The following is a 15,684-nucleotide window of genomic DNA, read 5'->3' on the forward strand; positions in this document are numbered from 1 at the left end:
AAGAAATAACTGTTATTACTGTCCTCCAGGGAGCATGGACATGGAAAACTGCAGTATATAATTCAGTATAAAGGATGGGAGTATTCCAGTTTTTTGGTTTCTCTGGACTATAGTCTACTGTAGTTTAGCCAGATCACAAAGATACAAAATGCAGGGCACTTTGATTGTCAGAAAATCAAACTTTCTCAACCATGATTTTCTGTCCATTTATAGTACTTGTTGAGCTCCTTCTTTTCACATTGGCTCACAATTTCCTTTGCGCTAAAACATCTGCTATAATAGAAAGTGCCAGCCTTGTTCTAGACCTCTAAATCACCACCCTCATCTCCTATTTGTTTCAGTTACACTGGTTGGAGAAACGATTGACCAATTTGAGCATTGTAATTATGGTGACTGGATAAAGGACGGTGAAATTATCTTCCAGCTCAGCTAGCTAGGTAGCTATCTAAGACCAAGAAAAAATTGTGACTGAAAATGGTGTTGAGCGTGGAAGACATTGATACAGCAGTACAGCTTGTTGTAAGTTCACTTGAAGAAATAACAACTCTTTAATCAATGTATTTCGTCGATCATGAAAAATGTTATCTGCTCCTACTATAGTAACAACTACTGCAACTTCTGTGGCAACTGCTACTGATTGGTTAGGGCAAAACAGTGAAACAAAATGGTAGGACAATGCTGCAGAGAATGTTAATTTAACTTGAATCAAAATACTTGAATCAAATCACTGACTATTTAGCATAGGTAGGAAGGGATGTAATTAGCCAATAACAAATTATGTAGAAGCCATACTACTTATTTCTAGTATATAAAGCGTAGTGTCATCCACATGCAGAGGTCGTGTCCCATTTCAAGGGCTATCTCCCACAAAATTATCTTTTCAAGAACTAATAGATTGAAATGGGTCAACAAAACATATCCTTTCCAACTCACATGCTGTCAAGAAATGTTACATTTTTGCTCAAATTTCAAGGATACAAACAGTTTATTCCTTGCAGTCCCTGATCCATATGCCATTTGTTAATAGTGCCGTCTGTCCTCATAAAGATGAGGACAGAGCTGAATGGAATTGTATTTGCCAGGTGTTTGCCCTCAAGTCCTCATCGGTCACTGGTTAATCACATGAAGTGTACAAATGAAAAAGCTACTGCAACATGTAAATCCTGGAAGCTGCTTGTTGTTCTTCAAGAAGACAGCCTCTGAAATGCAATACATATGGACATCTGGAAACCCTGCTGGGCCACATGGTGGTCTTCATGTAATAACATTTATTCTACATCCCTGAAAAGATATCATATCCGAGTACATGAGATCATGCAGTAGTGTTTCTGTGTGGGAACACCATGTACAGAATGAAAGGGAATAAGTCAATACTGTGTGGGAAGACAAAATCACTTCATGAAGTCATTCATGGGGGAATTACCATTATTGGATCAAAGTCTCCCCCAGTCCTAGCAGCTTGCCAACATTTTCTGGTCTCATGGTGTACCACCATCAGTAGACTGAACATGGCACTATAAAGAACAGTATGGCAAAGATTCAATCAATGATGCCTCAGAAATGTTTAATGGGCTTTTGTAAATAATAATAATGCAAAACCCTCATGTGTAGGATCATTTGCTAATTAATTTTAATAAGATAGCATTATGACCATAGATTAATATATTGTATTACCAAATCTTATAATTTCTAAGAAGTTACATCAATCATCAGTCTAGACTTATAGATTTATTTTTCAATGTGCTCACAGTACAAGAATCATTTTCACCTTTCCTGCAGCGTGCTTTCTGATTTTCTCATCTTTCTCTCACACATCCACTGTAAAACAGTCAGCAATACAAATGTGAGAGATTAGAGTGAGCAAGTAAATACAATGCAGGAGGTGGCAAGATCTGCATTTGTAGCACTACAAACCACTCTTTTGCTTTTATTAAGCATTCACACTATTTAGCAAAAATCAAAAACTATAACACACTTCATCCTCAGATGTCATAGTCTGCTCTTATTGAGAGCAGATAGAGTTCACTGCTACTTTTGCTGTTATTTTTTTTAATTGTTGTTTTGATGGATTATTATGTTTATGCTAATCAGAGTAGTGGACCATTAGCACAATCATTAGCTTCTGCACAAATATGTTAAAATAGTTTGATAAATAAGGAGATCACATAAACAGTGAGCATGCATGTGTTCCAATCCTGCAAAAAAAAAAATAATAATAATAATAATGATAATAATTATAATTATAATAATAATAATTCTGGCATGAAACTTCCGTGTACACAAACTCTACCACAGCTCAAGTTCATTTAGACTTCTGGGTCAGGGATTAGATAGACAGTAGTTGATGTCTCTGCTCCTTTGATTGGCTGTCAGAAATGAACTGTTACCCTCAGGAGTATTTTGTTATGTGACAGTAAATTTTTCTAAAGGAGATAGCTCAAAATGATGTTGTTATTGAATCCTTTTCAACCAGCAATTGAAGTATTAGTCAAGTCATTCCTAACAAACAAGTTGTGGAACAAATTGCGAAAAATGAAAGGTTCATCCTTCATCAAAGCATGAAAACTGATGCTGTCTGTTCCTTCTCACATCAGGAGGAGCAGACACTTCTCCGAAACCACATCAGTGACACCAAACACACAGCTTCTTCCATTTCTTCCTTCCACAGCAAGTTTTGTATTTCATAGGCACTGTGAAAACACCTGGGATTTTATAGGGGAAACACAATTCTTCAGTTAAATTTAATTAATGTAAATTCATTACTTTGCGTTAGAAAAAGCTTCTGTAATTTCTGTTCTATCCATGACTCAGCATAACTGTTTCTTTATATCATTTACAAAAACTAATGTCAGAGAGAGCATTCTGTCCATGATCCCATTGCTGACTCTTTTGTTAGGCTAGGAGGTTAGGTTTCGGATTCTTGCAAATCCACAATACAGTACAGTGAATGGCAACCATCCAATGTGCATCCATGAGTTTTTCTCTCATTTAGTCCTTCTTGAATTCAAATATGTATCGCAGGGCTATCAACAAGAATAGTAGGACTGACTGACTCATCAGTGTTAGAACATGTTTTGTGTGAAAAGTGACGTGCAGAACTGGATGGCTGCAGAGTGAATGTGAATGTGAAGGTGAAGTCGAGCCCCCAAGTACATTTAGCCCCCATGGATGTGGAGGCTTTCAGTGGGAAGTGTATAGCAGAAGCAATGAAACAGCAGTGCTTACAAAATAATGTAACCATAAATTAAACATTTGGTGTGACCTCAGCAGGATTCCGATTGAATCCATGTATATAGTGAGACTTTCAGCATGATGAATATTGTATCTTCATCCATAAATTAAAACTTTGAGACAAAAAATAAACACAGGCTCTTTGAGGATATTTTTGCACTACAAAGATTTTAGATTTTATAAAGTTTGGACTTTAATATGTGTAACTCTCACGTATCATGCTAAGCTATAATTAATCATAATCCAACAGACTCTATGTCTCACACCTTTTAAATCCACACATACGGTAATATGCAGTATGTTATTGGTTGGCTCACATAATCAAATGTGATTTCTAAATAATCAGTCATCCTTCCAGTATTGTTGGAACAATGCCAAACAGATGCTGAAATCCTTCCTCACTCTGAAAATGTCAGTAAACAGCAAACAGACCTTGCCCTTGTGATTTATTTCAGGTGTATTTCGGTATTTTTCAGTTTGCCCTTTATTAGCAACTGTTATTGCTGTTTTATTACAGAATAGAATTAAAAAAAAAAAAAAAAAAACTTGCAAAATTTCTTGCTTTTTATACCAAATGACATTTGCCCAGCTTACAACAAACACTGCTACCACTACTAAAGTCAATACCGTAATGCAAACCTGTGAGGCCCCCTGCAGCCAACCCTGAGTGGGCCCCTTTCTGGCAGGACTAAGAAGGCTAACTGATCAGGCTATAATTTAACCATTTGTATCATTATTCAAGATTTTAGTATCTTTCTTGGTGAGGATACTTATCATTTCAAATGCACAACGAAATTTAACAGACCACTTTAGAACACTGGATACAAACGATGGAGTCAATTGTGTTGAGTAAATTTTAAACTGTCACAACCGCTGTCCACAGTGCTGATCTTGTGATGGCCATGATTATGGGAGCTGTCCAGGGTACCCATATTTGACTCGTTCTCATTACTCATTGTCACAGAGTGCAGAATTTCATTATCAAAGTTACTGTAAAAAGCCCACCTGCCCACTCAACTCAGATTGTTACACAACTGTACTGTGAAGATAGATAGAACAAGCTTTTGTTTTACGGCCAAATCATTTGTATTTTAAATCGGTTTCTCAAACAGAGCAATAAAGGTTACATCAATTGAAATTCCAGGGTGAAACATTTAGGTTATCAGCACTCCCTTCATCAGAGTAAGCAATAGCACTACAGTATCTGTTAATTATGTTTTGCCTACAGGCTTGCAGGTGAGTATACATGCGTGTATCTTTTGGCGTGTCGAACAAAATTCCATACCACCCTTTAAGTCAAGACTGCGAGTGTGTTTATTTTCAGAACTCAGGATGGCCAGCTCCGACAGTCTCTCCTGTGCCATTGTGCTTCTCAGATATGTTATAATTAGTTTCAGTGTTGAGAGGGATCCTTCAGCGCTTGCAACAGTCACAGGTAGAGTTAGAAATAGTTTAATTGCTTTATTGCGAACACTAATGCGTGTCTAAATGAGAGCAGGCGGATTAGGTCAGCTTTGTATCGGTCAGCTGGGGCACTTGCTGATTTATACATTTTCTCATGGGATTTTGAGAAAAGTTCTTGTGGGCATAAAAACCCAAACCTCCTGGCCACCTCTGGCATGCCACGGAACTTGCATGTCACCTGTGTAATGGCAGTGTCTACAGCTCCGTAAAATACAGACACTTTGAAGTGCTCCTAGGAAAATACAGACCAACAGAGATTTTTTAAAATATTGATTTTATTTTTACATTAATGTTGCCTCTGAAAATAGAGTCAATATCATGATGTGCACCCTATGTAATTCTAATCTTTTTTAATTAAAAAAAAAAAAAATCTTATCAGTTGTTGACGGGCAGGGCCTCTTTGGACTGTGGGACCCCCTCATGGGTGCTGTGGGGGTATACTTTACAGCCCAGACTACAGAATGATGTAACACAGTAAAACATAACAATAAACTGCAGCTGCATAAATTACATCAGAGTTGAATAAGCACCTCTCTGACACTGTCTGAGTAAAAATATATATATATATCATATCAGCGTCACAACTGTACAGAATGTACAGTACATGAGGGTTTAATCCTCCCTGTTCTCTCATCTACTGTATGTCGTGCTGGAGAGATCATTGCACACTCTGTTCTTCTTCAAGTAGTTGCAGCCTGTGCAGGAATAAACATTTGTAGTTAAGGGATACATACAGGTGATTGAGTAGTTTGTGATTCAATTCAATTTATTTTTCCCCCTTTTTAAATGTTTTAAAATGATGAACTAAATTTATGTACAGGCTGGCAATACACATCAATTCACAAGGATGCAGTGAGATTAGTTCAGTTATCATTATTCTTAGTACAAGACAGATTTTTTTTGTTGTAATATATATATATATATATATATATATATATATATATATATATATATATATATATATATATATATATATATATATATATATATATATATATATATATATAATTTTACTAAATATTGCGTATATGCTGTACCAAACATTGGAAACTTAGGACTGTTACTATTATCAGTGCTGTCAAACTGGAAGACAACTTTTGTACTTAAAATTGAATAAAAGTAAATGAAACCTCTGTATGTTCAGTGCAGATGCAAATGTTCACCAAACACTGCTTTGTCCTGATTTATTATTAAGCACTATGCAGCATTTGCAGTCACTGAAGGAGATGAGACAAAGTATTTTTTTTTAAAAATATGACTTTAATGTTGACCTTGCTTTTTGCTCTTGATTATTTTTTTTTTTCTGTAGCAGGTGCGTCCTTAAATTCTTCTTGTAAAGTGCTGAGTGCTACACAGATGCCCTTTATGACAGCATCTTGTCAGGCTGTTTTGATAACACTTGCATGTTTATAGCTAGATGTAACATTTTCATTTGGTTTGTTTCATCATAAATGGATGTTGTTTTCTTAAAGTGATGAGAAAATGGCACAGGCTCTTCTCAGATATTTATGATTTTTAACACAGGCTGTAACTGAACAACATATCCTTTTGAATATGTATCGCATTTGAGTGTAAAGACTTTGATACAGTATGAGAGGAGGACAGAGGTAAACAAGAAGCCAAGACAAGAAGTCTTGTCTAGTCAAACAAGAAGTATGACAAGATCTGTAATTCACTGACGCTCCTGCTTTTGTTGTTTTCTGATGTCATCTATGAGGTTTCCAAGAACATGTTGTCTTTGGGTCCTGCTGAGCCAGTTTCCCACTCAAGTAATTAGAGATTTTCTTTCAACAAAACTGTGCCTCTCTTCCCTCAGAGAGGCACAGTTTGAATGTCTGTCATGCTCTGTCAATGTTTTATAATCTGGGCTCTAGCGTCAGGATCAACAAAGTGCCAGCGGTGACACATTGTATGATGGTCGTTTCCTGCCCCTGAGATTTAGGGAATATTCATTAGATGTCAATACAGCCCAACTCTAATTGAAGCAGACAACATGTTGCCTGGAAGGTGTTATAACATGCTATAACCACACTTTCCATCCATTATGGTTACAGAGATCACCATGATAGCCTAAACACCAATCCAAACATGAAAAATGAACAATTACACTTGACCTAGAAATGTATTATGATCATATTTATAAAGCTTTATGATAAAGATTTACACAATACTTTAAATAATATCCAAAACATCATAACGGAATCTGCAGTTTTTGCTTAATATTCAATTTTCTTCAATACATCTGACCTACAATTATAATAAATATACAATACTGGCCTTTGTTCATCATCATCATCATCATCATCATCATCATCATCATCATCATCATCATCATCATCATCTTGTGATATGAAAACACAAAATCAGAGAAATAAAAAGTATGTGTCCTGCTCACAGCTCTGTAAAAAACAAAAAGAAAAAAGTTTTGTAGTTAGGCAATTTTGACATATTGATATTCAATTGGGGGTTTCATGACTGATGATTTGAATCATTGTTGCTTTGGGGGCAGCTCTAATATTTTGCTAAGTGACTTAGAATGATTTAGGTCATGTACTCCTTAAGGATTTCAACATACACTAATACTGCTTTTGGTTGTGTCTGGTGAAACAAGTTACCAAGAAGTAATCAAGCAAGTTGGTGATTTGGTACACCCAGACACGAGTAGCATTTTTACAGTACCAATCTGCAGTGTAAACACTGCATGCTCTACAAAGGCTCTTTCCTATGCAGCCTCATTTTGGATTTTAACATGTCAGTTCTGGTTGATTTGGCAACACTCGTGGTTACAGGTAGTAATACCAAGTGTTGTTTAATATTACAGGCACCAGAATTCTGGGGCAGCAAGCACTATAGCAACATCAGTACTTTGTCAGAAATACAACAGAAGAGCAATTGTGCAGCCACAGTTGGTGTATCTGTTTACAGTGCAACCAAACAAATACCAGCAGAGCACAGTCTTGCTGAGAGGTTTGAGGTGTTCAGCTTGTCGCCTTGAAGTCTTTAACTAAAAGCTCATTGTGGCTTGTTTGTCTTGTTCCATTAAGAGCTGCAATATTTAAAACTGGTTAGCTGACAAACAAAATGTAGAGAATGACAGTTTTCTTGTTTTGTAGACACATTTTTGATGAACAATCATGGTCAGCTCTAACCTCTGTTAAACGATTTGAATGAGCAGAAGTAGGAAACGTCTACTTTGAATTAATACATCTCTGAAACAGTGTTAGGAGAGAACAGTGTTGGCTCCACCCCTAGTAAAGACATGAAGTGACTATTGAAGAAAAAATGACCATGTAGTTATTTATTTTTTGTTTTTAACTTAATGTTTAGCAGCACAATTACAAACTGCGGGTAACTATTTGAAATTGCTAAGTTTGATACAAACCATTTCAAGTTGAGTATAATTGTAGGCAGAGTAATTTATTCTATTTATTTCTTTTTGCAAATTAATGCAGTAGAATTTGCATAATTTACAGTTGTGCATTGATGCAATGAATGAATTACACCCCTTAAACATCAATTAACCCCGAATAATAAACTGGGACACTGGCAGAAATGTGTTAATGCTATCTGTTAAATTTTTTAGTTTTCATTATGCCATCTCAGTTATACATTGCATTTTTCATCCCGTTGATCCCTAAAAGATGACATTCATAAGCATTCATGAGCATTCACAGTAATTTGGCTCTAACAAGGACAGACAGTATCAAAGATGCACAACACTGTACACAGTTCATATTAATATTTCATGCAAAAAATACAAAGCAAGTCTCAGGTGTTGATTTTGACAGACTGCAGTTCCCGCTGCTTCCCTTGATATACTCACTCTTTGCACATTTGCATTTGTTCGGAAACAAGTGAATCAGATACAGAGTGATAGCTCAGTGTGAAGACAGCCATAGCATAGTATTTCATTACAATATGCATGCTTCAAACATTACTTTTCTTCAGGCTTTTTCCTGACTACAGTCTAAAATAGAGGCAGTCATGTTAGAGCCACCAGTACATTCATTAGAACAAATTATCTCTGGTGAAAAAAAACATTCTGATTCTGATCTATGTGAGATCAGGGAGTTGGCAGTTTGATTACAGTAATGTATTTCCTAGCAACCACAGTTTGTGTTCACTTGACTAAACTGTGCTGAGACAAACATTGGAAGGGAATCAGATAAAATGGTGGTCTCAATGAGTGCACTGGGGGATTAACCAACTTCAGCTATTTCTTCTTCTTAAAACAAACAAAAGCTCTTTCTTTATGATCCAGCAAAATCTTTGTTCAAAATGCCAAAATGTGGCTTTTGTGGGATCATATAGATGCATAAGGATCCGCTATATATGTTATATAAGGCTACCCCCTGAAATTCTTCAAAATAAATATAAGGCTGTCAGTGCAATTTATAATAATCATAATTATAAATGAATTAAGTATTTATTCATGGCTCTCCACATCCACATCAAGCATCCTGTATAATCTGCAGGTCACAGGCAAATGTATTGTATCCACCCTCCCACACAAGTTACTGGAACACCATAAAGCAATAATCACCTATGTTCCCATTTTCCTCCTATGCAGCTGCAATGCCATTTATCTCCTCTTAACTTCCTTTGATAGGTCATTAAACTGGTCTTGGAGCTGTGAAGTAAAGCACTGAATCATGTCGCAGATTCCATCTGCTGGCATGCCTAATCTGGGGCAGAGGGGCTCAAGTACATACAGTATGGCTGCCATATAAAGTTTTATATAATAATTGGCAGTGACAGAGCCTTGAGGAGGATTCTGAAATGAATCTAAGAGAGGTACATTTAGAAACAGGAAGGGATACAGTGAGAGAGATGAACAGAGAGACATTTTGGTGCATCTTCTCCAAATCTGAAAATCTCTTGCTGTTCTCTTGGCTTGACTGTTTGCTCCAGGTTTCCGAAATAACAGCAATGTGTACTTCTTATAACGCTAAGTCATGGAGCAGGAGTGGAAGCTGAATCAGCATGTACTTGTGTATGTGTGCGTGTGTGTGTGTGTGGTAAGCCCTGTCCCACCAGATGAGAACTTGTGTCTCCTCAACTTTGAGGAATTGCAGAGTTGCAAAGACAGACCTCTGCAATTCTGCAACAAAGCATATATTGAATAGCTTGTTGGAAAACATTACTTTGATATACGTGATTAGATAGAATAAAGAAAGAGTGATGCAGACATTCTCCTGTCTGTTGTCACTATATTGTCACTATATGAACATTTATTCACATATTCTGATGTTCACTTCTAACTGGTCTTTGGTAGTACTAAATGTGTAGAATTACCTCCTCTTTGAGGGAGTTGTCAAGATATTGCCTTTGAAATGTTGGCTACTGTACATTATGAAATTTTGTGATAACTTAACAGTCCACTGGCAGAAAGGAAAGAAACTTTAAATGCTAATATAGAGTGCTGAATAAAGCATTAAAAAAGTGCTGCTGTTAAGCCATGCTTAGGCAGACTGACACATCGCTGACTGTGTGTCAGAGAGTTCAACCTAAGAAACCAATCAATTTGAGCAGACCCACCTATCCTATTCATTGCTAAATCATTATGATGATCATGATTATGGATGAAGCTGTTATAAAGCACTATGCTATAGTTTTTATGCACATTGCTGGTCATTTTCATTTACCAGGATGATAGTGTTGTTGGGTCTTTAAACAATGTCTTAAAGAAACCTCAACCTCAACCTCAGCAACAATGTTTTGCTGTGAGATTCCATTTGGTTGCAGTGAACAAAAGCTTGACATGGCATTTTATGTAGTTGAACCAACTCCTACAATGTGTTTCTTACTTGGCACTCTTGTGTGTGTTGGTATGTTTTAATTGCAACCAGACTGTGTGCAGGAGTTTCTTTGCACATCTTAAAAGTTGCTTAGTACATGAACGTAGACACCTACCAACAGTATGGTAACTGACTCACTGACTGTCAATGACGTCATATTTTTTTCACACAAATATTGTCCAATTGCTCTCTACAGTGATTAAAAGTATGGCAGCACAAAGAAAGTCTGTATGTTGATTTCAAGTTATGCAGTCAATAAATTTGAAAAAATCGGCGATTTAAAAAAATATATAGTAAAATAAGTTTGCTAACTGATTCAGGGAGTAATCTCATTAAATTTGAGATTGTAGAATTGCTTCTAATATCATAGTCTTTATTCTGTAATTGTTGCCCTGAAACACCTATTTTTCCAGAAGTAATAATGTCAGAATTTAAAAGTGAGTTGCAGGATTTCTTATGGACGAAAGCAACTTTGAAGGTCTATCTAAAAGAAAACACTGGTATCTATTTTCCTAGGGGCACAAAGCCAGTGGTGGTGCAAATGAGGTCTTCTATGCAATCTTCTTCGGAAGCTAGTCTAATTTTTTTTTACATCTGAGCCTGTTTGGTGATTTCCTGGCTGTAAATAGATGTATATGCACGGGAGGAGGACTGGCATAGCTGAGTCTGTGTTTATGCTGATTAGCCGGCATATTTTGGCACAAAATTGCATTTTAAACCTGCTCCAACCACCTCTTATTGCGAATGCAGGGAAAATTTCCTGGTTTGGCAAGAGGTGCAAAATCATAGAGCTCTCCAAAACCTTTCACATGTGTTGACTTTTGCTTATTTCAGTTTGCATGACATTTTTTTATCTACTGCAGACTGATATGTGACTGAGGAAGAGTCTTACCAATAATATGATCCACATGTCACTAAGTGTAATGTGGTGATCCAAGGCTCTGCAAAAATGTCAAGTCTGATTTGCGTTTCATTCGTTTCATTTTACATATGGATGGCACAGCAGCTGTAACTTAATTCTCCATTAAATCTGTTGGGAGATTTTATATTAAAAGCAAATTTCCAAACTCTGTTTTGCCACTCAGTCACATCTCAAATAATTTGTGGTTATGGCTTCTGCACACACATACCTATACAACCAGTGTGCTAACCTTTGACAAACAGGGAGTCCTGTGCCATATGCGGTCCTTCCAAAACACAGTAGGCCCACATAAGCCATATATTCCATGTACACATCAGTCCATCCTATATGTCAGTGACAGCATTTAAAACATAGTTTTAAGAAAGTTGGTTTGTTTTAAAGCTCCGGAGCATAGCCCTCCCCAAGTCCTGTTTGCAAATCTGTATCTGCCCCACACGTGCAAAGAATGGAAACACGAACCAATCTGTCACTCACAATTAATTCTAAATTCTTGAACTGACCCGACTTTTTAACGTAAAACCTGACCTAACCTGAGCCAAAATTGTAGGGCAGAGGATATAACTTTATTTATAATAAATATAAATAAGTAATAAACATTTGTAAATTTAAAAAAACTCACTGACGCATGCAGATTACTGGGGCAAAACCACCCTCCATGTTTTCAGTGGATTAAGTTCACTTGTGTTTCCTCCAGCTTAGACCTTCTTGTTGGCAGTAGATCACAGCCGGACCTCTCGGACTGGCGCAGCATGGATACCTTCATAAATTATTTAAATCTTCCAATACCAGGATTTAACAGTAATAGAACTTATGTGCGTTTCTAAACACTATCCAGCAAATCTCCTCTTTTTGTATTTGTTTTTTTAAATGATATAAGGATTGTTTAATTTTAGTTTTTTTTCCATTGGATACATAAGGTCTGATATTTTGCATACAGACTTGGTCATGTTGAACTTGGTCATTAGACTTTATGAAGACATAAATGAGGCTTTTTAAATATACACAGGAGGAGCAGCACGCTCGGGTTTAAATTTATTTACGGTAATTGGCCTAAATTAATTGTTTTTACAAACTGTAACTAGCAGTGCCTGTATGTCAGCAGCTATGGCACTTAAAAACTAGCCTATTCAATCTACCACTTTTTTTGTGTCTCAGAGACTTCAGCCTGGAGCTCAGGTGATCGGTCATTGCAGACACTCACCGCGACTCCTCCTACTAATAATTTATTCAGTCTCTCTTTCAAAATTGCAAAAATGTGCTGGTCACAGCATGTTTGTTTTAGCCTGCAGATTTTGAGATGCTTGTGTTTGCACCCTATTTCAGGAAACTAGAGCCCGTTCTCTTCTATTTTTTATGATGACAACAAGACCAGAAAATCTCTCCTCCTCAATCTGCTTATATTATAGGTTCTTGTTTTTTATAAAGAAAATGGACAGCAAGCAAACTTCCATTTGATTTCCCCAATACTCATTTAAATACATGTTGTTTTTGTTTTGTTTTTTTTAGTCAACAAGATCTGGAATATTTTATCCATTCATCCTGTTAATGCATCTATTTTTACTCAACTGCACAATTATCTTGCTATAATGCAGCTGACATTTACAGTAAGTGCACCCCACTAAGTTCCATCCAGTCATTACCTCATAAAGCCTATAAGAAAGTATACAAATATCACAACCACTTGTTGGCATCAGAAAATAAATAAAACGCAGGCATACTTAGCAGCTGAGTAGTATTAAATCATCAAATCCACTGTAGTCCATTAGGACCCAAATGTAGCACACAAAGCGCATAAATCTGACAGCACAATCAATAAATAAAAAATAAATAATAAAAAAAAACCTGTCTATTACAAACCTAAATCAGGACGAATATTCTCTCTCTCTGGTTCTTTTATAGTAGAGGTTACATTGGGCACATACAGTATGTTCTCATATATCATTAATTAGTAGTTTCATTATCAGTAGTTTATTCACTCATATTTTTATACAGTGAAAACGAGGAGAAAAAAGAAGGAAGAAAAAAGAAACAGCAAAAACAAAGACCCTAACCCCCCTCACCTACCCCTGAAAAAAAGGCCAGAATGTATGAAGTATATTACAGTACTCTTAGTATATTGTAAATGCATACCAAAATAAGCTGTGTAGGCAAAACCCACCCCTGCGACAGCAAGAAAATGTCCAGCAGAGTATTCAGGAGCCAGAGGAATCCAAGAACAGTCACCAAGAGGGACCGACAATAAATGAACAGAGATACACATAGAGTCTGTTAGCTGTAGATAGTCACAACAGATGTGGGGTACTCAATGTTTCTAAAGACACAGACACAAATAAATGTACTTGTTAGACACCCTGCCCCATAATATAATCTACAAAGGGTCCCCAAATCTTTGCAAATTTAAGGTGACAGTTATCTCTTCCAAGTATAAAAATCATATCATTGGGCCATTTTTTATAACAAGGAGGGGATGAAGATTTCTCTTCCCTCAAAATAACCCTTTTAGGTATAACCATGCCAAACACGAGAGCCAGTTGACTGTCATATGGTAGTTGAAAGCAGTATTCAGAACAGCCCAGTATAGCAAAATTACAGTCAGGGATGACTTGCTTCCCAAGTATTACACTGTACTATTGAAATATCTCCTCCCAGAACGTATGCAATTTGGGGCATGACCAGAAGAGGTGAGTTAAAGTCCCATCCTTCGACTTACATTTGTCACATTTAGGGGAAACGGAGGGGTAAATCTTATTCAACTTGACCTTTGAATAGTGTATACGGTGCATAATTTTAAATTGTATGAGCTGAAGTCTAACAGTCTAAGTCTAACAGAAGAATCCTTAATTCTACCCAACCCTTTTTTCCCTAAAGCTCAAAAGGTATTTCAGAGCCAATTTCCTTACCCTATGCATCCTTGATTTAAATACATGTCTTAGCAGGATTGAAATTCACTATCCAGAAAGCTAAAAGAACAACTCAAATCTTTAACAGACATGGATGGTTTGGATTGTGAGGTATGTGAATATACAATATGTGTTGTCATTTTTTATATTTATCTACATCTGTTAGTTGCTCCCTAATATTTAATCAAGGGACATCTGCTGGACAGTTAATACAGTTAGGATTTTTACATTTAATTGATATGCCTTTCTTGATCAGAGCTCTGATTTCAATTAGAGCAGGCTTTTAGAGTTACATTATTGAGACAATGAATGATCTGATGGAGCTTTTGCTTTTACTTTAAGTCACACTTAATAGGGCTCATCATTCTCATACTAAAGCCTGCATCATTAAATATATCTAAATTAAATCTCAGTCTAATTGCAAGGAAATGCTTTTAAAATTGTCAGTAATTAGGAAATGGCATCCCCCCCCTTTCTATTGCCTACGAAAAATATACTAGGCTCATCTCAGCAGTACCATCAGCAGCACTGAGCAGCCATCTGAATGTGTACATCTGTGTGTACTTCATGCATCACACCCTTTATGGGAAAGTGTGAGCATATGTATCACATATCCAATCCTGGTGACAGATTAACATGCACATGCATGTATATTTCATAGCAGTGTCTGTGAAAGTGCACAATCCATATGGAAACAGAAATATGTCAGCATTTCACAGAAATACATGATACTAAAAATCACAGCTTCCAGTTAAATTAGCATTAAAACAATGCCTTCTGAAGAGTGAACCAATATATTAGCAAGCCTTATTTTGTGTTCATTTCCTAGAAGAAAAAAAATATGCTGAGTCACATATATGAACGACTTGTTTTATAACAGTAACAAAATCTAAATTTGTATGCAGTTCTCCACCAACATTTTTACCATACAAAGAAACCACTTTCAGTTCCTGAATATACCAGGCAGGCATTAGCCACTGACTCAATAACATAGTGTCATCTTTTGCATTTCAGACGGCGCAAGAAAACCTGGCACTTTTATTCTCAGGGCAGAGTTATTTGGTTTTTCTGTAACCCCTACAGAGATGTCTGTAATGTCTGTCTGTAGAACTGTTTTCTTGATGTGCATCTCAGCAGGTACAGAAACAGACCATCCACACAAATATTTTGCAAGATCTTTTTAACATTTACGCTGTGAAGTATATCTCTAACTGTAGTCGAAAACAACAAGAGTAGAATGAGGTGCAGTTCAGCAAATTGTGCTATTGGTTAATGTAATTCCTTGTTGGTTTTTGTATTTTCTTCCTGGAGGTTCAAGTCTGAGCATGACACAGAGAAAAAGACCTTGAGCAATTTGAATAAAAACATA

At 36.5% G+C, this 15,684-nt stretch overlaps 1 protein-coding gene across 1 annotated transcript in view; it reads left to right on the forward strand.

Moving 5' to 3' along the window:
* Positions 1-15,684, forward strand: part of brinp1 (bone morphogenetic protein/retinoic acid inducible neural-specific 1) — a 123,967-nt gene that overhangs the window by 44,900 nt on the left and 63,383 nt on the right. The window lies entirely within an intron of this gene.

This window comes from Thunnus thynnus, chromosome 19 (genome assembly GCF_963924715.1).
Source record: "Thunnus thynnus chromosome 19, fThuThy2.1, whole genome shotgun sequence".
NCBI lineage: Eukaryota > Metazoa > Chordata > Actinopteri > Scombriformes > Scombridae > Thunnus > Thunnus thynnus.